Raw genomic sequence first — 23,099 nt, forward strand, 5'->3', positions numbered from 1 at the left:
ACAAGATCATTACAGGACATCATGTGAACTCAAGATGGGGCACCAAGGATAGAAAATAAATGATTCCACCAAAGTGTAGCTTGGTGAAACAAGTAAGTTAAATTTTAATCAAAGCAAGCATCAGACATACTGAACGATCTCCACAGCTCTTCAACCAATGTTGTAAAAGAAAACTTCTCTTATGTACTAATTAAATTTAGCTAATCTTTGTACTCCTGAACTACTTGTTTATTATGGAATTATGTTAATTATTTATTTCTCCATTTTCATTAGTTCTCTTATTAACATCAGTCATTGTGATCCAGCCATGACTGTTTGACTGTTATTCGATAAACTCAATTTTGTTTTTTTTCGGTACCCAACTAAGGAAAAACAAAAATTCTCTGAAGTTTACATTGACAGTTCCTTTTATGAATAATGTTAATATTTTAAATTGTTAGTTTCCAGAAGTTCTAAATATAGACAGGTCTATTTGAATGTGAGAAGAGATAATTGATAACTACTTCATTGTTTCCAAATTTAATTGTGTTGTGAACATCTTTGTTAAGTTGACATTAGAAGAATATTTACTAATTATTTATTCTAAGTGTGAATGAAAACTCTAAACATATTTAAATTGCAAACAAATGATAAGTTTGCCTCAGTTCCAAGAAGATTGTATTGTATTATAGGAAGATATTACTGATAGCAGTTATGATAGCAGTTCTTTTAAGACATTTAAGACATTACGTTTTCTTTTTAATCATTTTTTGGATCTTGTCTCAATAATGTCAAAGGGTAGCACAAAATATTTTAACAAGAACAATTTATAGAGTTGCAGAAATATAAAAATTTGCTTGAAATATAAATAATCAAGTGCGATAACCCAAACTCATTCAATTTTAATATTATATATGTATATATGCATCTATATATGTGTACATACATATATATACACATATATACACATATATACACATATATACACATATATACACATATACACATATACACATATACACATATATATATATATATATATATATATATATATATATATATATACACACACACACACAATTTATTCTTCTCTAGTATAGTATGTCCTGCAGGCAGTTTCCCTTCCTTTTACTCCTGGTTTGTCTCCATACCTCCACTCTCCCTCAAATCCAGTCCTCCTTCAGTTACTCCTCAAGGATATCAACCAAACACTGCATGACATGTTATAATTAAATGAGTCATGAAGACTCATAAAAAGGTTGGAGTAGGTAATCCAGTAGGAGGAAAGGTTCCCATAAGTAGGCAAAAGAGTCAGAGACAGCCCCTGGTCCTGTTGTTTGGAGTCCCACAACAAGACCAAATTACACAACTGTAAAATATGCAGAGGCCTAGGTCAGTCTCATAAAGACTCTCTAGTTGGTGGTTCAGTCTCTGTGAGCCCCTATTAACCCAGGTTATTTGATTCTGTGGGTTAGGCTCCTGTGGTATCTTCTGGCTCCTATAATCCTTCCTTCCTCTCTTCAGTAGGGTTCCCTGGCTGTAAGTCTCTGTATTCCTTCTCATCAGTTGCCAGAGGAAGCTTCTCTGATGATAATTGGGCTAGGCACCTATCTAATGGTATAACAGAATATTGTTAGGACTCATTTTGTTGACTTTTCTTTATTCTTTATTTCTTTGCTTTTTTTTTTCATTTTATTCTTTGTTTTTTTCTAGGTCTCTCTCACTGAATAATAAGGTATTGACCTCCTAAAAATAATTTTAAATTCTTTGACTTTGTTACTAATTTCAAATGAGAATGCAAAATATGAATGAACATTAGAAAATAATGAAAGTAAACTGTGGGAGTATAGCATGTAGTTCCTACTACCCTGCCTTAAGTTTCAGGTGGACCACGCTATCAGCCCCGCCCAGGTTCCCTCTGATCCACAGATGAAGGACACCCCCCCCCCCACCACACACACACAGTAGCTTATGTCTGATATGCTTTGGCTTAATGGCCAAGCTCTTCTAAGCCCTCCTTGGCTATTGCACCATTCCCTTCACTCAGCACCCTAAATCTACGCACAGCTTAGTTGGTCTTTAATCTCCTGCCTGCCACCCCAGGCCCAGTTGGAGAAGTGGCCAATGGCTACTCTGCTGGAGATGGAGATCTTACCTCATGTGGCTGGTGGCTTTCTCCATCCGAAGCATGGCAAATTCTTACTCTCCTCCCTTGTGTCTGCTAGCATACCTGCAGCTGGGGGTGGGGGGTGTGGAGGTGTGGGTTGGGGGAAACTCGAAGTCCTGTCTCAATGCTTAGCCATTGGCTGTTAGCATCTTTATCGATCAATCAATAACCAATTAGGGAGTAGGACCTTCAGGGTTTACATATAGATTCCTGATTGATCAGAGCATCAGAACCACCCCCTACACGGGAGAACAGACCAGGAGGGGAGCGATGACTGGATTATAAAAAAAATAAAAGTAATGTAAAAAAAAAGAAAGTAATGAAAGTATTGAATCCACAGTGTTCCTATTTACACAACACAAATTCATATGCATATAAACTCTCTTTTAGTTTAATTTACTTGTCATTTTTATTTAAAAAATGCTACATACATTGGTTGCAGATTTTTAACATTTTGGCAGATGTATAGAAAATGTGAACTTATAAAACATGGAAACATTTACGTTAATTATTTTTATTGACTGGCTTTCTCTGTGGACTGTGAGAAAGTAAAAGTAGCCCAAAGTAGAGGTCCAAAGAGGAAAAGAAGTGGAACTAGTAAACTCTACTGACATTAACTTCCTTGGAATTTCAGCATAGTGTTTGGCCATACAGGTTCCATTAAAGTTAATGGGAGTTGTGTGACTAATTCTCTCTGTAGAGTACTAAAAGTGTACCCTGCAGTATTAAAAAGTCTGAACTTAATTTTTGCTTTCTTTTAACCTTGATTATGCTATATCAAAGATAAATACTTTCATTACATGCACATATATAGTAAATTTAAAATAAAGATTTAAAAATAATTTATTTGGGGGAGAGGCTGCAGCTATATGGGTCAGAGCAGAAGTTTAATTAGTGCTGCACATAGGAGTCCTGGTCATTATAATGATAAAACAAGCATGCACATCTGTAATTCACCCGCTAGCTATACAAATGAGAACTTAAACCTCAATGAATTCAATAAATGAAAATTTTCAGATCACTTGCTTAAAATTAGGTCTACTTTTTAATCAGTCATGTTTTAAGTGAAGGCTTATTAATAGATCATTAATAAAACATGCTTATGGAATGAGATTTCAAGGAAGAGGTAAGATGAATGAAATATATCAAAAATGAAACAAACCTAATGGCTAATGTTTAATTTTATCTTAAATACTTTATATTAAATTGCATATTTATTTCATATTAAAAATGAATTTCTAATATTTTTCAAGTGTACATTGAGATAAAATACCATAGATAATACTAGCCGTCAATTCATGATTCTGTTATATTGCAAATTTTCATCTACTTTTGAAACTCAGACTGAAATATCGTCATTTTTTTTTTCTTTAAGTAGTTTCTGCCTGGCTTCTATTCCTACCTTGGGAAATAATGTTAAAAATTTTTGGTTTTTAAAGAATATAAAAGAAAAAGAAATTGTATACATGAGTAAATACCCTATAATTAATTTTTCACTGAAATCAGCAAATACATTACAAAGTAGGAGAGACACACAAGATATTTCCTAAGCACAATATACTTGGAGAGGAATAAGATGGTCCTACAGAGTCATGCCTGAATGAAGCACAGCATCCTAAATATCCAGACATGGTTGACCTAACTTTCTACAGAGTAAAATTCTTGAACATAAACCGCCGTTTAGACTGATATGTTTATGCTACACATTCATCCCATTCTTTTGCTATTTACACCAATCTCTGTGTCTAAATTACAATGGAATCTTGAGTTTGGGTGGGGCTGTGGTAAAGTTACAAGCCATTTCACAGTTCTAATTGATTGAATCTGAGATCACACACTTACCTATTGAACTTCAACATATTTTTAAAGCAGTTCCACCTCATGATTCCATTACGTAGAATTCACTTTAAAGCTAGCAGCATTTCAGTTTTGAGCTGAACTGACTTTCCTGATTTTCAGGTTTGCAGCTGAAAGATGTACATATCCTAGGGGGCTTTGGATCATCTAGACCCAGCTTCCTAGGCTGACTTATGGCAGATCTCAAAACATCCAGAGCAGATGATAATTCCCCTATTATATATAAATTATTCTTCAAGGAAATTAAAAGCTTACACGTAGTTTCTTGTTAATAATTCTGAGAGTTTGGGCTCTACTAAAGGTTAAGGAAGTCATGTACCTTTCAAAGATTCAGTTTTGTGTGTGTGTGTGTGTGTGTGTGTGTGTCTGTGTGTCTGTGTCTGTGTCTGTGTCTGTGTCTGTGTATGTGTATGTGTTTGTAGTTTATTACTGTGTGTGGAAGCCAGAGGCTGACATGGAATAGTATCTTCTCTAATTTCTTTCCAACTTATATTGAGACAAGATCTCTCACTAAATCAAGACCTTCATTTTGTTGAATGTCAGATTATCAAGCTCATCCTGTCTGTGATGTCTGGCACTGGCATTATAGGGATAAACCTATACACTACCATGGCAGGCTTTCTCTATGAGTGCTAGGAATCTGGACTCATGTCTTCGAACTTTTGAGGCAAGCACTTTACAACTCAATCCACCTTAGCCTTTCATCTTGAACGCTTATTATTTTTGAGGTAATTTGTAAGATATGATTCTTTCTCCCCTTTAAGGAACACACTAGTGTGCACTCTCGGTTAAAAATAATTTGTTCATATTTAACTGCACAAACATTGCCAGGGTACTTTGTTACTTCCTGAGAAAAGAATGAATTGAAAACATCCAGCTCAATCATTTAAGGTAACAGCTCTCACTGTGTGTGAGTGTTTATCATGTATTCCAACCTTATGACTAACCCTATTTGTACTCTGCTTTGAGCCTGAGCTTCTCACCAGGACAGTAACTCTCCCATGATTTTTCATTTGAAACTCTCCTCTCATCAGTTGGAATCTGTGACTCATTTTTAATTCCATATTAGTCTACTGCTCCATTAGCTTATATTATTTTAGAGTTATTAAGATTTTCTTTTCCATGACTCCATAAAAGTGTCCCTCCCTATGTTCCAGATTGTACCAAACCTATACTTTTATACGTGTTCCATTTTCATTACAGAACTAGCAAACTTCCCTAGTTTAGAATCTTAGATTAGAATAGGCATCTATAACAGCTGCATATTGGATTTCCAGAACAAGAGATTAGATTTGCACTACAAAGCCTCTGTTAATAATCTTTCATTTCAGTTGTTTCTGCTCAAACTTTTGAACTCATAATTTGGTACCTGTTTAAAGGTTAATTTTTTCTTATGGCCCTAGTAAACATCCATGAGCTACTAGTATCTCTCTACCTCAGGTGTGTTATGGCAGTAGAAGCTGACACCCTGGCACAAAGAACAGCCTTTGCTGACTTCTGGAAGGCAGAGGCTGCTGGATGTACTTTATTCTGTGCTATGTGATGATTCAGTTCACCCCAATTTGCCCTTTGGGAACTGCTGTGAAAACTTCTTTTGTACAATAAATCATGACAGCATTTGGCCTTCATTTGGGGGTAAGTACATGGTTTATATATTAAAGCCATTTCTTTTTCCCTCTAGAAATATCATGTGGCATCAATTTGTTTGTAAGCACAAGTCAAATGGCAGTTTGGGATCCTGCAGAGAATCCAGAATATTTTGTATTAAGTTTTCAAAGGTTATCAGAGCAATGAAAACCTAAGTTTGAAAAAATTATGAGATGATCTGAGTCCCCAAGGACACATCCATTTACCTGCAGAGACCCTCACATGCTAGTGAGACAAAATCTGTTCTGAGACACTATAAGATGCTAGGACATTGATGGCAGAGGTCAAGAATTATTATGCTACTGAGAATTCATAACTTTTCATGTGGGTATTGGCAGTTATGAACTTTGTTGGTTTTACCTTGCCAGCTGAGATTCTTATTAATGCTTCTCATGTAAAGGTGAGTTGAGGGTGTAGACTTGGAAGCAGTTGTACTTCTACAGTTTTACCTTTTATACTGTGTTATAAATTTAAGACAGAGTAATATCCCAAGTAATTGCTCCTTGCTTTGCCTCTAGACTCCCAAGGAGCAACCTGGCTCTGCACTCTCTGTTTCTAAATTTATCCATCCAGCCAGGCTTGTGGCTCGAGTGGTTGTCTTGTGGCTTGGAACTCAGATTGCCCAGTAGTTCTTTTTCCCAAAACAGGCTGAGGAAGTTTGGGACCATGTTCAGTTTGTTCCAAAAGGGCTGTCATGTATTTAATGAGGTTGTGAACATACACTAAAATTTGTACATGACTCATCAAATAAAATACATCTTCAACTCTCTTTTCACTTCAGTGTATGGTTTGGAGTGGACTGTTTTACAAGCACATGTGTTTATCATATGACTTTGTTTGGGGACAAACATCATTTCTCACATTTGGAATGCAGTTTCTAAGTAGCTGAATGCTCTGCTTCATCTGTCTGTAGTGAAAAACAAATGCTAAGTTTGATAGTCCCTCTTCCATTTGGGAAGGTTTCTTTGAACACCAAGGTGTGATACTTTATTTATACATGCTCTCCTAAAATGAGGGGACAGGAAAAAGCTTTGTTCACTCAGAGAGGCATATAGTTCATTATTGCCTGAGGGATAAGAGGGGTCAGAAGACTTTACCAGTTACTTGTCTTTATGAGAGCAACGTGTTCCAGTGTCCTGTGCCTAGAATAAGTAGCTAAAAGACCATGATCTCTTTCTGTACCTCAATATCTGGGACATTATTGAAGTCATTTAGTTCTTAGAACATTGACTTCTATTTTGGGGCCAAATATCAGCAAAAAGGTGTATTGTGACTAATACTGAGAAAACCAAAAAGTTTCTTTTTTTTCTCGAAGTCTCTCACATTCTCTGGAGACATAGAGGGCTTTTTTTTTTTTAACTAAATGAACTTTGATAAAGAGCTCAGTAACTCACCCAATACTTCCAGTTTATCATATAATATGATACATGACATTTTATGAATAAGGTGGAAAGATAAAATATCAGATATTTGATGAGTCAGATCCAATCCAATAAAGCAAGATAACCCATAGTTTATTTCCTGTGACTGTAGAGGATAAAATTGATTTTTCCATTTTTCTCCACTCATTTCCCTCTCACCTTCTTATTATATTGTACAGTTTCTGATGGTGAAGGAACTAGAGATAGGATTTGTCATCAAATGTAAGAAGACTCTACAAACTAAATACTGTCTCAACAAAAGTAGGGCTGACTGTGATCATGAAACTTGTGTGCATCCTTTTCTTCAGAATTTTTCAAGAAGAAGGGGAAATGTCTGCAGTGAACACTGGACAATCTACCCCAAATCAGGAACTAGCTGCAGTGCAAGCAGAACTCCTGACATTCCTCAGTATCAGTCACAAGCACTGGTAAGAGCTGATGTGATGTTTAATGTCTGCCTGTGGTCTGAGTCAAGTATTTGGTTGGGATGGTAAGTACATACAGGGTAAAGGGCCAATGATCAATGGTTAAGGGCATAGCTGCCACTGCTCATCAGTGGGTAGCATTGGGAAGTCAGTAGCACCTATAGGATCAAATGATATTCTTGATTTAGCTTTTAATGTAAAGTTTTATAATAGTAAAAAGTAAAAATGTAAATAAAGTTTAAAAACCCACTTAGCCTAGAATGATTACATTATCAGAAGAATATCTTTACATTAAGCTTATGTGAAACAGAGTGCATATGCAAAATTGTATATATTTTCTTTAGGTGTTTGGTGGACCCATATATTTACAGATATGCTTTCATTATTTCAGTTTCTCTGACAGTCCGATACATCCAAAAGTAAAGGAAAGAATTCTTACCAATCAGTTTATTAAGATGTAAAGGGCAACTTTTGAGTATGTGAAAGTTCTGAATTTCAATAGTTATAATACATGGGTATAAATGAACTGCAATGACAGATATGTATATTAAATAAGTGAGAAGAGGAACATAGTTATGATTGCCTTGATTCTTAAAATCTCACCCAGTTAAAACCTTCTGTAATAATGATAGATGCATTATTTGAGTCTGTCTAAGAGAAAGATTAATTTGTTTCTCAGCTGTTAATGACCATTTTGAGTCCATTTGCACCTCTATGAGTAAAAAAGGAGGTTGCTACCACAGGAACTCCAACAATGAATGCTAAGTTTTTCTTCTAATCTAGGATTTACTGAACACATTCCTCTCTTAAATGACTTAAAACATAATTTTTGGAAATCATATTTTTAACCCATCTTTCCCCAGAAATTAATTACCTCGATTTAGAAACCACAAATGACATTTAAAATGTTAGATCTAAGCTAATTTCTCATCCTAAATTTCCATCTGTTTACTTATTTGCTTTTATGGGACATTTTCACTCCTCTTCCCTGTTACTCTCTCCTGTGGCTTGTTCTCAGGCTCCGTCATGGAACTAAAGTTCTACAGGGAGGATTATTATCGCTACTTTTGACAGCAAAACATAAAAAACAATAAAACTTGTCTTGTTAGACATAGCATCTACCTGTAGCAATGCATGTGACCTGAGCATAGAAATGTGCAAGATGCTCATTACACAATAGCTAAAACCATATTCAGAAGTGAAATCAAGGCTTTAAACTACGCTATGAAGCAGTAGTTTGTCTCTGATGAGGGTGCATGGGATGGTGAAAGCTTTGGAACCAGGAGATATATGATCTGTAAAGTTTATTCTTCTGAGCAAGCAACACTCAGGGTCAAACCCTAAAATAACAGCAACAACAGCCCCCTCAAAGTCAAACGTATAAAATGAAACAAAAGATGTTTGGAAAATGTGTTCCTTCTTTTTAAACATCATTGGCAACTATAATGTAATTTCTGATAAATAAATGTGTTGTTATCCTCACCTTCAGAGTTCAGCTGTTGTTGAACACTTAGACTGCCATTATATTCCTGTCTGGAATGGTGATTGGATGGAATAAGGGGATGAAACAGCCAGTGAATTCCTTGCTTTCCATGAACATTGTATGAATTTGTAGGTCAAGTATATTGTTTATTTAACACACCACACACACACACACACACACACACACACATATAATATATACATATATATATATAATATATTATGTATATTATAGATATATATGAGCAAGAGAGGGGGGAGGGAGAGAGAGAGAGAGGCAGGGAAGGAGGGAGGGAGGGAGAGAGAGAAAGGTCTTACTTATATAGCCCTGATTGGCCTGGAACTTACCATATATACCAGGCTTGTATTGAACTCATAGAAATCTGTCTTTGCCTCCTGAGTCCTGGGATGAAAGGCATGTGCTACCATACCTGATCAACAAGATTTTTAGTTGAAACTAAGATTACTTCATCTTTGTCTTTATATTTCAAATAGAATATGAGGTTGTTATTAACAGACATTAACTTTATTTTCCTTGCTGCACATTTGGTACTATTTTATTTTTAACTCATTGATTTTTTGTGGATTTCCCATAACGTACCTTAATCCCACTCAACTCTGTTTCCCTTTGTATCTTCCCTCTGCCCTTGTATCCTCCCTCTGAAAAGAAAGCAAAAATTAAAAATAAAATTCTCTTGGAAACTGCAGTGTGTTACAGTGTTTCTCATATTATATCCTTTTGCCCAAATAGCCTTACTTACAAATGTTCATTGCAACAAGTCATTGATTTGGTTAGAAGTCTCTGCCTTTTGCTATACTATCAATACTAGATCTCACCCAGACTCCTCTTGGATATCCTGTTGTTGTACTGTATCATGGAAATACTGCAGCTTTGGTTTTATAGGACCATCCCCTTCAAGTGCTTCAGGAATTCATATAGTGAGTAGATGTTGGGGTGAGCCAACTCCTGAATCTGGGTCTGGATAGTATCTGAGTTGGTCAGTCTGCTAGCATCTCCACACACTGACAGGGCCAATTCTCCCACAATGCCCAGGTGAGGATCAGCTTTCCTGCCCGTTTCAAGGGCCAAAACCAGCTCTCCCACACTTACACCACCAGGGCCAGATCACCTGAACTGACCAGGAGAGGTGTGGGGCTACAGCTCTCCTGCACCTAGGACACAAGGATTAGCTCTTCAAATCCTTGGGGGAGGAGTGGGTCCAACCCTCTTGGACATCAGCATGGCCCCAGGTGTCACTCCAGACCAGGGACATTTGCATGCCTTTTGGTGTAAACATGGCCCATGGACATTAACACAGACACTCACTGCCACAGGATCAGGTACCCAGACATGGCCCCATGCAGTAATATGGGCTAGGACATCACCATGGCCTTAGGTGGCAATGCAGGCAACTCATATCAGGCTGTTCCTACCCACCTTCTAGTCTCTAGCTCATGGTGCACAAACTGTTCTGCTTCTCTTCTCTTACATCTTTCTACCACATGCTTGTTCATCATAGTGTAGAGTGGCCAGGCCTTTGAGTGTCTTTTGTCCTACCTATGCCCTCAGTTGGCATTTAGAACATTGAGTTAGGTTGATGAGCTCAGAGTAATGGTTCTCACCCCGTGGGTCATGACCCACAGGGAGTCTTCTTTGGGAGTTATCCGATACCCTGCATATTAGATACTTATACTACAATTCATTATAGGAGTAAAATTACAGTTATGAAGAATCAAGAAAATAATTTTATTCTTGAAGGGTCACCACAACATGAGGAACCATCATAGCATTAGGAAGATTGGGAACCACTGGCTTACAGGCTAAAGACATTAACCACCAAGTCTGCTTAGACATTTCTGGAGGGGATACAGTGGATTTCTTTCAGGGGAGAGGTTTCCTCCATTCAAATGCTGTCCTCCAGTGGAGGGTATGAAGAGACGCTTCTGGACTGAATTTCTGAGCTATAGAGTGGAACAGGTTAGAGGGAGATGGTTTTCATGGGTAAAGATTTCTGCTTTTAACATCGAACCAAGTATTGACACAGGTTATGAACAATACTTGAGGCCCCAATATTTAGGGGTCTGTCACAAATGTGGATGTGAGAAGCAACTCAGAAGTAAGGCATTCCATCTGACAACACTCAGTATATGAGTTGGATTTGTAAATAAAGATATTTCATAATCTTACCAGTGAAGGATGTTCTGTGAAAAGACAGTAAAAGTTTTCAGAGAGGTTACACAGAGTTTGTTATTGTAACAGTAACAAACAAATAACAAGAAAACAAAACAAAAAACGAAAAAAAAAGTTTTAATACTGTTCACACTCTCCCCTTTGATAGTGTTCACACTCTTCCCTTTGATGGTATTTCACACTGCCTTGTGATACTGTTCTTACTTTCCTCTTTGATGGTGTTCATGCTCTCCCCTTTGATGGTATTCACACTATTCCCTTTGATGGTGTTCTCACACTCCCCTTTGATAGTCTTCACACTCTCCCCTTTCATAGTATTCTCATTCTACTCTTTGATGGTGTTTGCAGGCTCCATTTGATAGTGTTTGCAGGCTCTTTTTGATAGTGTTCTCACTCTCTCCTTTGATAGTCTTCACATTCTCCCCTTTGATAGTGTTCTCACTCTCCCCTTTGATAGTCTTCACACTCTCCCCTTTGATGGTGTTTATAGTCTCCTCTTTGATGGTGTTCTCGATTTCCCCATTGATAGTGTTTGCACTCTCCCCTTTGATGATGTTTGCACTCTCCCCTTTGATAGAGTTCTCAGCCTCCACTTTGATAGTGTTTGCACTCTTTCATTTGGTGGTGTTGGAAGGAGGAGGTTCTAAAAAAGACAGCCACTTCTTTTTTATCATTTTGTATGTCTCTTATATCTCAAGGCACTAAAGCTAAGCAAGCAGAAAATCATCAGAGTGCCTTGGTGGGAAAACTGCATTAATGGGAAGTTTGTGGAGGCAGCAGTATGGTCAAATGGATTTTAGAAAAGGTGCATAGCTGCTATTGAAGAATTCTAGCAGACATATACTTGGTAATGGTGCCAACAAGGCTGCTTGAGATCTATGGGAGCCCTCCCTATTTAAAGCCTTTTCTGAGGAGAAAGGCATGATGTCAAGAATGTGATGTGAGAGGGAGGGACTTGGAGGAGACGAGGGAGGGGAAGCTGTGATCCCAATGTAAAATAAGTTAATTAATTAAATTTAAAAGGGAAAAAAAGTGAGAACCAAAAGTATTCTGTATAAAAAAGGAAATATTCCCTTGCCATTTTCCAAACTTATTTTTGCCTCATAACATTTTTGTTTTTGATGAAGAAAAACATAATATATTAAGAAATTCTAATACAAAACAAGTTCCATATACTACATATCATATACTAAGTATTAACTGGAGGAGAAAACAGAAGAGTCAGTCCACTTTATTTCTTTGCATGCATTATTTACTATTAGGCACAATAGGTATTTTATGTGACAACAACAAACATTTATTAAGTATTGAGTATTCATCATGAGTCAGGAACTATGGAAGCATTCGTCAGTCATTATAAGATCCAGAATTCACTTTCAACAATTATCATCCCATATTATGAATGAGAAAGTGAGACTTTAAGAAATTAAATGACTATAGTCAGCACATAGACTTGATTTTAATCCACCAGGGAAGAACACTGTGTTTACATCCAATCAGAATACAGATATGAAATACCATATTGTCAGTTTAAATAACTAAAAAGTGAGATTATTTCATCCATTGGTGGAAGAGTTGTCACAAAAAAAGACATCAGTGATGATAATGTAGGTAATACCCCAAATTCTGCATGACTTTTTGGGAACTGGAGTAAAGGGATGTTTTTAGGTCTTCAGTTGCATATCTGAGAGGGTTCCTGTTACTCAGTCTATACAATAAGTAAAACCAATGGGATTTGTTTCTGTTTGAAATGAATGGACTATATTCATCACCTGAATATGTCAAAATTACTGCACTTTTTAAAAATATAGGCTTTTAATTCAAAGATTATGACAATCTGCATAAATGCATAAATAAGTTTTTTTCAAATCTGTGTTTATACCATTACTTACATGCAAGTATTAAGGTCAGTTCTAGATAGAGGAACTAGCAATACAGTAGATGCAAATAGTTAAGGAACAAGCAACACAACAAGCATAAATAGTCAAAGAACAAGCAAAGCAATAAACAGTCTTGTGATTACTACTGGGATCACTATTTCTAGTGGCTTATCAGGATGACCAAAATATCTGAGCCTACTTCCCTGTGCTAGCCCAAATTCATTTTCATGCATGAACTCTACTTCTTTGTTCTAGACTAAAATTTAGATTCCTGCCTAAAATTACTTCTTTGTTCTAGCCTAAGATTTTGATTTCTGCCTGAAGCCCACTTCCTTGTCCTTGACCAAATTAAGATTCCTGCCAAGCAGCCTCCAAAGCTCTCCAAGTCTCCCCATTTTTTACTTCATAAACAAGACTGAGACCGTCCTAGGTCATTCTGAAAAGAATGCCTTAATTATCCATCGTGGAATATACATTATCAAATATTCATTATGCCTTAGGTTGGTAAGATTCTGCAGTATCTTAGTCGTCCTTGGCTTGCCAGCCTGTTAATTTAATAACTATGTCTGGGTGTCCATTTTTAGGTTGAAGCCATGTACTTTGGCTGCTAACATGTTGATGTTTTTAAAGACAAGTTTTAACACGATGGGCAGGAATAAAACTATTCCCAGGACAAGAAGGGCTAGCATGATCAAGCTATATATGCCATTCTTGAAGCTTGACCAAAATGGAAATACTGGCCTCAGGCCATGTATAATTTTATCAGCAGTATGTCCAGCATCAAAGCTCAGCAGAGCAGCATTCTTTAAATTCATAATCTCACCATGCAAAGTTAAAACATCCAGAGAGGTGTTAGAATTATACCAAATACTCTGCAAGTGTCTTTAAACTTTTTCCTAATTATAATGAGTATCATTGTAAATTTTATCACAAGTATCACAAATCTTCTGGTATTTGGCATGACACTTGAGATGGCTCCTTACTCTTAAACTCTGAACTTCTTTCAACAATTTGAATAGGATGAAGAGCATCAATCTATTGTTCCAAATGCCTATCTTGTATACTCAACACATTAGTGACTTTTTTTTTTTTGCTAAATGTTTAACAAAAGTAGCTGTCTTAACTTCTTGTGTTAACTTCTTGTCAAAGCAATTGCAGAAGCAGTGGTGCTAGCAATTAATGTAATTAAAGCTGTTATACCAGCAACAGTCAAGCCCACTATCCTCTTGCTTTTGTTTAAAGCCTGACTCACTTCTTCCCATACTTGCAAGCTTTATTCAGAAGGCCAAGGTCCTGTAATAATCAGGGCACTAACACAAAAGCTGGTTGATAGACCTCCATAAATGACATGCCAGGTTTCAACACACTTAACACAATTAGAAAGTGTAGAATCAATACAACTTACATTAAATACTGTAGAAGAAACAAAAGTAATTTTAACATGATTAATAGAGCCTTAACACATGCACTAATACTTGTTTGAAATCTAGATCCTGTCCCAATTTTATCTCTTGCTAACATAAAGAATTGCAGCTAACTTCCAAGTATGTCTTTGAAAATGTTCAGGACCAGCAATTCTAAATGAAGACTGTTAATTCCAATATTGGAGTGATTTCTAGACAAGGCAATGATTGAGTTCAAATAACTGTTTCACATTTAAGAAAAATACAAGAGTCATTATAACTTCTTTTTTTGATTTTCTGTCCCACAAGGTCTAAAAGCTTGAGACAAGGCAGCTTGTCCCATCTGGGATATAGGAAAGCAAAGGTGGGTCAGGAACATATGTCCAATACAGCTTTTCAATCACCATTGTCAGGGCACTCAGTAAACTCACAGGTCAGCATCATTCTTTGTCCCAGCATAAGAATGACTCAGCAATCACTCTGGCAGCTACCATGCTCCTTCAGCATCCTGCAAACAAAACAAAACAAAACAAAATAAAACAAAACAAAACAAAACAACCACAAACTTGCCTTCTTCCCCATATTAGAAACATGATTGAGATCATGCCATATACCAGTAAGTAGATCCTTCCTTTTCACCTATGCATAAGTATGCATTTTTGTAGGGTGCCATAGACACAACAGAAAGTTCCTTGGCTTCCAAATTTTTTAAAAAATTTAAAATAAAAACAACATGATTTAATAAAATTTTTGGTGTATGGGGATATACCTCCTCCCCTTTTTAATGAAGATATTGTTTTAAAGTTTCATGGGCTCATTATACAATACCTTGTTCTTGAGGATTATAAGGAATCCCAGTAATATGGGTAATATTAAATTGTTGATAAAAAGTTTCAAATGCTCGACTGCAATAGCAAGTTTCATTATCTGTTTTAATCTGATTTGGAACAACTAGCATACAAAAACAATTTAGGCAATAACTAATAACATTTTAGTTGCTTCTTATGTTAAAGCAGTTGCAACTAGAAAGGCTGAGAGGGTGTCAATAGTCATGTGTACATATTTTAATTGTCCAAAATCAGAAATATGAGTAACATCCATTTGCTATAATTGATTAGGTATGAGTCATTGAGGATTAGCACCATTATGTGGTACAGGTAGAAATTGAGGACATACAGGACAAGTCTTTACAATTTGACATGCACATTCTCTAGAAATACCAAATTGTTGTCTCAAGCTATTACTACTTTGTTGAAATAAAGAATGAGATAGTTTGGCTAACCATGCCTCTGTAAGGCCTATAATCTGCCTAATATACAAATATTCTGTGGCATTGCTCTAAGGGGTCCAAGCAATCTAGTATGTGATCTTAAATGTCCTATAAAGTTAAGGAACAGTACGTTCTCTTAAATTGAGTTGTATTTGCATAAGTAATTGTATAATTTGAGAATTAGTAATATCTAAAAAAGGAACAGTTTCAAGTAATTGTAAACCATGAGCTATATATTGGCTACCAGTATACAAATTTAAAGCTTGAATTTTCAGCGTTTCTTATTTTTTAACATGGATATTTTGTTTATTTACATTTTAGATATTATCCCCTTTCCCCATTTCCCCCTCAAAATCCCCTATTCCATCTCCCCTCCTTCTGCTTCTGTGAGAGTGTGTCCCAACCCACCCACTCACCCATTCCTGCCTCCCTGCCATCCCATTCCCCCACACTGGGGCATCCAGCCTTTACGGGACCAAGGATCTCCTCTCCCACTGATGCCCAACAATGCCATCCTCCCCTACATATGTGGTTGGATCCTTGGGTCTCTCCATGTGTGTTACCAGGCTGGCTATTTAGTGCCTGGAAGCACTGGTTGGTTGGTATTGTCACTCTCCCTATGGGGCCACAGACTCTTTCAGCTACTTCAGTCCCCCCTCTAACTGCTCCATTGGGGAATCCTGTGATCAGTTCAATGGTTGGCTAAGAGCATTTGCCTCTGTATATGTCAGATTCTGGCAAAGCCTCTCAGGAGACTGCTATATGAGGTTCCTGTCAGCATGCACTTCCTCCCATTCACAACAATGTCTGCATTTGGTGATTGTATATGTACAGAATTCCATTGTGGAGCAGTCTCTATACAGTCCATCCTTCAGTCTCTGTTCAACAGTTTGTCTCCATATTTCCTCCAGTAAGCATTTTGTTACTCCTTCTATCCAGGACTGAAGCACCCCAACTTTGATCTTCCTTCTCTTGAACCTCATGTGGTCTGAGAGTTGTACCTTGGGCAGTCTGATCTCTGGGCTAATATCTACTTATCAGTGAGTACATATCATGTGTGTTCTTTTGTGATTGGGTTACCTCACTCAGGATGATATTTTCTAGTTCCATTCATTTGCCTAAGAATTTCATGAATTCATTGTTTTTAATAGCTGAGTAGTACTCCGTTGTGTAAATGTACCACATTTTCTGTATCCGTTGAAGGACATCTGGGTTCTTCCCAGCCTCTGGCTATTATAAATAAGGCTTCTATGAACATAGTGGAGAATGTATCCTTATTATCAGTTGGAGAATCTTTTGGGTATATGTCCAGGACTGTCCTCAGGAAATACAATGTTCAATTTTCTGAGGAACTGCCAGACTGCTTTCCAGAGTGGTTTTACCAGGTTAAAATCCCACCAATATTGGAGTAGTGTTCCTCTTTCTCCATATCCTCACCAGCATCTGCTATCACCTGAGTTTTTGAGCTTAGTCATTCTGAATGTTGTGAGATGTAATCCAGGGTTGTTTTGATTTGCATTTTCCTGATGACTAAGTATGTCAAACATTTCTTTAGGTGATTTTCCACCATTTGAGCTTCCTCAGTTGAGAATTCTTTTTAAGCGCTATACCCCGTCTTTAATAGAGTTATTTGATTGTCTGGAGTATAATTTATTGAATTCTTTGTATATATTGAATATTAGCCCTCTATCAGGTATAGAATTGGTAAAGATCTTTTCCCAATCTGTTGGTTGCCATTTTGTCCTATTGACATGTCCTTTGCCTGTCAGAAGCTTTGATCTTAGAGCATAAGCCATTGATGTTCTCTTCAGGAAATTTTCCTGTGTTTCCAGGTATCTGAGGTTTTCCCTCACATTCTCTTCTATCAGCTTCAGTATATCTGGTTTTATGTGAAGGTCCTCTATCCACTTGTACTTGAGCTATGTACAAGGAGATAAGAATGGATCAATTTGCATTCTTCTACATTCTGACCTAAAATTGAACCAGCACCATTTGTTAAACATGCTGTCCTTTTTCCACTGGACAGTTTTAGCTTCTTTGTCAAAGATCAAGTGACTGGTCTTTAGTTCTATTCCATTGATCTTCCTGCCTATCTCTGTACCACTTCCATGCAGTTTTTTATCACTATTGCTCTGTAGTACAGCTTGAGGTCAGGGATGGTGGTTCCCTCTAAAGTTCTTTTACTATTTGGAGTAGTTCTCACTATCCTGGATTTTCTGTTATTTCAAAGGAATTTGCAAACTGCTCTTTACATCTCTATGAAGAATTGAGTTAGAATTTTGATGGGGATTGCACTGAATCTGTAGATTGCTTTATTTCTTTCTTGAGCAAGTTATCATTTAGTAGAACGTTTTTCAGATTCCACGTGAATTTGGGCTTTCCATTGTTTTTATTGTTATTGAAGACCAGCCTTAGTCCATGGTGATCTGAAAGAATGCAAGGGATTATTTCAATCTTTTTGTATCTTTTGAGGCCTATTTTGTGACCAATTATATCGTCAGTTTTGGAGAAGGATCCATGTCGTGCAGGGAAGAAGGTGTATTCTTTTGTTTAAGTTGGAAATGTTCTGTAGATATCTGTTAAATCCCTTTGGTTCATAACTTCTCTTAGTTTCACTCTGTCTCTATTTAGCTTCTGTTTCCATGATCTGTCCATTGCTAAGAGTGGGATGTTGAAGTTTCCCACTATTATTGTGTGAGGTGCAGTGTGTGCTTTGAGTTTTTGTAAATTTTGTTATGTATGTGCCTGCCCTTGAATTTGGAGCATAGATGTTCAGAATTGATAGTTCATCTTAGTAGATTTTTTCTTTGATGAGTATGAAGTATCCTTTCTTATCTTTGTTGATAACTTTTTGTTGAAAGTTGATTTAATTTGATATTAGAATGACTACTTCAGCTTCTTTCTTGGGACCATTTGCTTGAAAAATTTATTTCCAAACTTTTATTGTGAGGTAGTGTCTGTCTTTGTCACTGAGGTACATTTTTTGTATGCAGCAAAATACTGGGTCTTGTTTATGTATCTAGTCTGTTAGCTTATGTCCTTTTTTTGTGGATCTGAGTCCATTGATGTTAAGAGACAAAAAGGAAAATTGATTGTTGCTTCCTGTTATTTATGTTATTAAAGGTGGAATTATGTTTGTGTAGCTATCTTCTTTTGAGTTTGTTGGAAGAAGATTACTTTCTTGCTTTTTCTAGGTGGTAATTTTCCTCCTTGTGTTGAAGTTTTCCCTCTATTATCCTTTGTAGGGCTGGATTTGTGGAAAGAAATTGTATAAATCTGATTGTATCATTGAATATCTTAGTTCCGCTATCTATAGTAATTGAGAGTTTTTTTTGGGTATAGTTGACTGTGCTGCCATTTGTGTTCTCTTAGAGACTTTATGACAACTGTTCAGCATGTCATACTTCTGGCTTTTATAGTCTCTGGTGAAAAGTTTGGTGTAATTTTGATATGTCTGCCTTCATAAGTTACTTGACTTTTGCTCTTACTGCTTTAAATATTCTTTCTTTGTGTTGTGAATTTCATAATTTGATTATTATGTGACAGGAGGAATTTCTTTCCTGGTCTAGTCTACTTGGAGTTCTATAGGCTTCTTTTATGTTCATGGACATCCCTTTCTTTAATTTAGGGAAGTTTTCTTCTATACTTCTATTGAAGATATTTACTGGTCCTTTAAGTTGGGAATCTTTGCTCTCTTCAATGCCTATTATCCTTAGGTTTTTCTCTTCTCATTGTGTCCTAGATTTTCTGAATGTTTTGGGTTAGAAGGTTTTTGCATTTTGCATTTTCTTTGACAGTTGTGTCAATGTTTTCTATGGTGTCTTCTGCACTAGAGAGTCTCTCTTCTATTTATTGTATTCTGCTGGTGATGCTGCATTATGACTCTTTTTTTTAATTGGATATTTTATTTACATTTCATATGTTGTCCCCTTACCCCATCCCCCACCCACCCAGGAAACCCCTATCCCCTCACCCCTCCTCTTTCTTCTCTGTGGATGTAACCTCTATCTACCCCCCCACTCCCACCTCCCCACCCTCAAAATTCCCACCCCCTGGGGCATCTAGCCTTCATGAGGTCAAGGTTCTCTTCTTCCACCTATGCCCAGCAGGGCCCTCCACTCTTACATATTCAGCTGAAGCCCTGGATCCCTCCCTAAGTGCTCCCAGGTTGGTGGTTTAGACCCTGGGAGCTCTGGTTGGTTGGTATTGTTGCTCTCCTCATGGTGCCGCAAACCCTTTCAGCTCCTTCAGTCTTCACTCTAACTCCTTCATTGAGAACCCCATTATCAGTTCAATGGCTAGTTGTGAGCATCTGCCTCTGAATATGTCAGACTCTTGAAGACCTCTGAGGAGACATCCATATCAGGCTCTTATCAGCATGCACTTCCTGACTTCCACATCAGCATCTACCTTTGGTGACTGCACATGGGATGAATACTCAGGTGGAATGGTCTTCAGATGGCCCCTCCTTCAGTTTCTGTAACTCACTTTGTCTCCATATTTGCTCCCTTGAGTATTTTGTTGCTCCTTCTAAAAAGGACCGAATCACCCCCACTTGGTCTTCCTTCTTTATGGGCTTCATGTGGCCTGTGAGTTGCATCTTGGGTATTTCAAGGTTCTGGGCTAATATCCAATAATCAGTGAGTGAATACCATGTGTGTTCTTTTGTGATTGGCTTACCTCACTCAGGATGATAATTTCTAGTTCCATCCAGTTACCTAGGAACCTCTCAAATTCATTGTTTTTAATAGCTGAGTAATACTCCATTGTGTAAATATACCACTTTTTGAATCCATTCTTCAGTTGAAGGACATCTGGGTTCTTTCCAGCTCCTGGCTATTATAAATAAGGCTGCTATGAACATAGTTGAGCATATGTCCTTGTTATATGTTCGAGCATCTTCTGGGTATATGCCTAGGAGTGGTATAGCTGGATCCTCAGGTAATGTTATAGCCAATTTTCTGAGGAACCGCCAGACTGATTTCCAAAGTGATTGCACCATCTTGCAGTCCCACCAACAATGGAGGAGTGTTCTTCTTTCTCCACACCCTCGCCAGCATCTACTACCACCTGAGTTTTTAATCTTAGCCATTCTGACTGGTGTGAGATGGAATCTCAGGGTTGTTTTTATTTGCATTTCCCTGGCGAGTAAGGATAATGAACATTTCTTTAGGTGCTTCTCGGCCATTCGAGTTTCTTCCATTGAAAATTCTTTGTTAAGCTCTATACCCCATTTTTTAATAGGGTAATTTGGTTGTCTGGAGTCTAATTTCTTGAGTTCTTTGTATATATTGGATATTAGCCCTCTATCAGTTGAAGGATTGGTAAAGATCTTTTCCCAATTTGTTGGTTGTCGTTTTGTCCTATTGACAGTGTCCTTTGCCTTACAGAAACTTTGCAATTTTATGAAGTCCCATTTGTCAATTGTTGATCTTAGAGCATATGCCATTGGTGTTCTGTTCAGGAACTTTTCCCCTGTGCCCAAGTATTCAAGGCTCTTCCCCACCTTCTCTTCTATTAGTTTCAGTGTATCTGGTTTTATGTGGAGGTCCTTTATCCACTTAGACTTGAGCTGTGTACAAGGGGAGAAGAATGGATCAATTTTCATTCTTCTACATGTTGTCCTCCAGTTGAACCAGCACCATTTGTTGAAAATGCTGTCCTTTTTCCACTGGACAGTTTTAGCTCCTTTGTCAAAGATCAAGTGACCATAGGAGTGTGGGTTCATTTCTGGGTCTTCAATTCTATTCCATTGATCTTCCTGCCTGTCTCTGTACCAATACCAGGTAGTTTTTATCACTATTGCTCTATAGTACAGCTTGAGGTCAGGGATGGTGATTCCTCCTGAAGTTCTTTTTATTGTTGAGAATAGTTTTTGCTATCCTGGGTTTTTTGTTATTCCATAAGAATTTGAGAATTTCTTTTTCTAACTCTGTGAAGAATTGAGTTGGGATTTTAATGGGGATTGCATTGAATCTGTAGATTGCTTTTGGCAAGATGTCCATTTTTATTATATTAATCCTGCCAATCCATGAGCATGGGAGAACTTTCCATCTTCTGAGATCTTCTTCGATTTCTTTCTTCAGAGACTTGAAGTTCTTGTCATACAGGTCTTTCACTTGCTTGGTTAGATTCACACCAAGGAATTTTGTATTATTTGCAACTATTGTGAAGGGTGTCATTTCCCTAATTTTTTTTCAGTCTGTTTATCTTTCAAGTAGAGGAAGGCTACTGATTTGTCTGAGTTGATTTTATAACCAGCCACTTTGCTGAAGTTGTTTATCAGGTTTAGAAGTTCTCTGGTGGAAGCCTGGGGGGTCACTTAAGTATACTATCATATCATCTGCAAATAGTGATATTTTGACTTCTTCCTTTCCTATTTGTATCCCTTTGACTTCTTTTTGTTGTCTAATTGCTCTGGCTACGACTTCCAGAACTATATTGAATAGGTAGGGGGAGAGTGGGAAGCCTTGTCTAGTCCCTGATCTTAGTGGGATTGCTTCAAGGTTCTCTCCATTAGTTTGATGTTGGCTACTGGTTTGCTGTAAATTGCTTTTACTATGTTTAGGTAGGGGCCTTGAATTCCTGATCTTTCCAAGACTTTTATCATGAAGGGATGTTGAATTTTGTCAAATGCTTTCTCAGCATCTAGTGAGATGATCATGTGGTTTTTTTCTTTAAGTTTGTTTATATAGTGGATTACATTGATGGATTTCTAAATATTGAACCATCCCTGCTTGATCATGATGGATGATTGTTCTGATGTGGTCTTAGATTCAGTTTGCTAGAATTTTATTGAGTATTTTTGCATTGATGTTCATAAGGGAGATATGTCTGATGTTCTCTTTCTTTGTTGGGTCCTTGTGGGGTTTGGGTATGAGTGTAATTGTAGCTTCATAGAACGAATTGGGTAGTCTTCCTTCTGTTTCTACTTTGTGGAATAGTTTGAAGAGAATTGCTATTAGGTCTTCCTTGAAGGTCTGATAGAATTCAGCACTAAAACCATCTGGTCCTGGGCTTTTTTTACTGGGGAGACTTTTAATGACTGCTGTTATTTCCTGAGGGGTTATGGGACTATTTATATGGTTTATCTGCTCCTGGTTTAACTTTGGTACCTGATATCTGTCTAGGAAATTGTCCATTTCATCCAGGATTTCCATTTTTGTTGAGTATAGGCCTTTGTAGTTGGATCTGATGATTTTTTTAATTTCTTCAGTTTCTGTTGTTATGTCTCCTTTTTCAGTTCTGATTTTATTAATTTGGATACTGTCTCTGTGCCCTCTGGTTAATCTGGCTAGCGGTTTATCTATCTTGTTGATTTTCTCAAAGAACCAGCTCCTGGTTTTATTGATATTTTGTATTTTCTTTCTGTTTCTA

The sequence above is a fragment of the Grammomys surdaster genome, unplaced genomic scaffold, assembly GCF_004785775.1.
Source record: "Grammomys surdaster isolate TR1022 unplaced genomic scaffold, NIH_TR_1.0 63, whole genome shotgun sequence".
NCBI lineage: Eukaryota > Metazoa > Chordata > Mammalia > Rodentia > Muridae > Grammomys > Grammomys surdaster.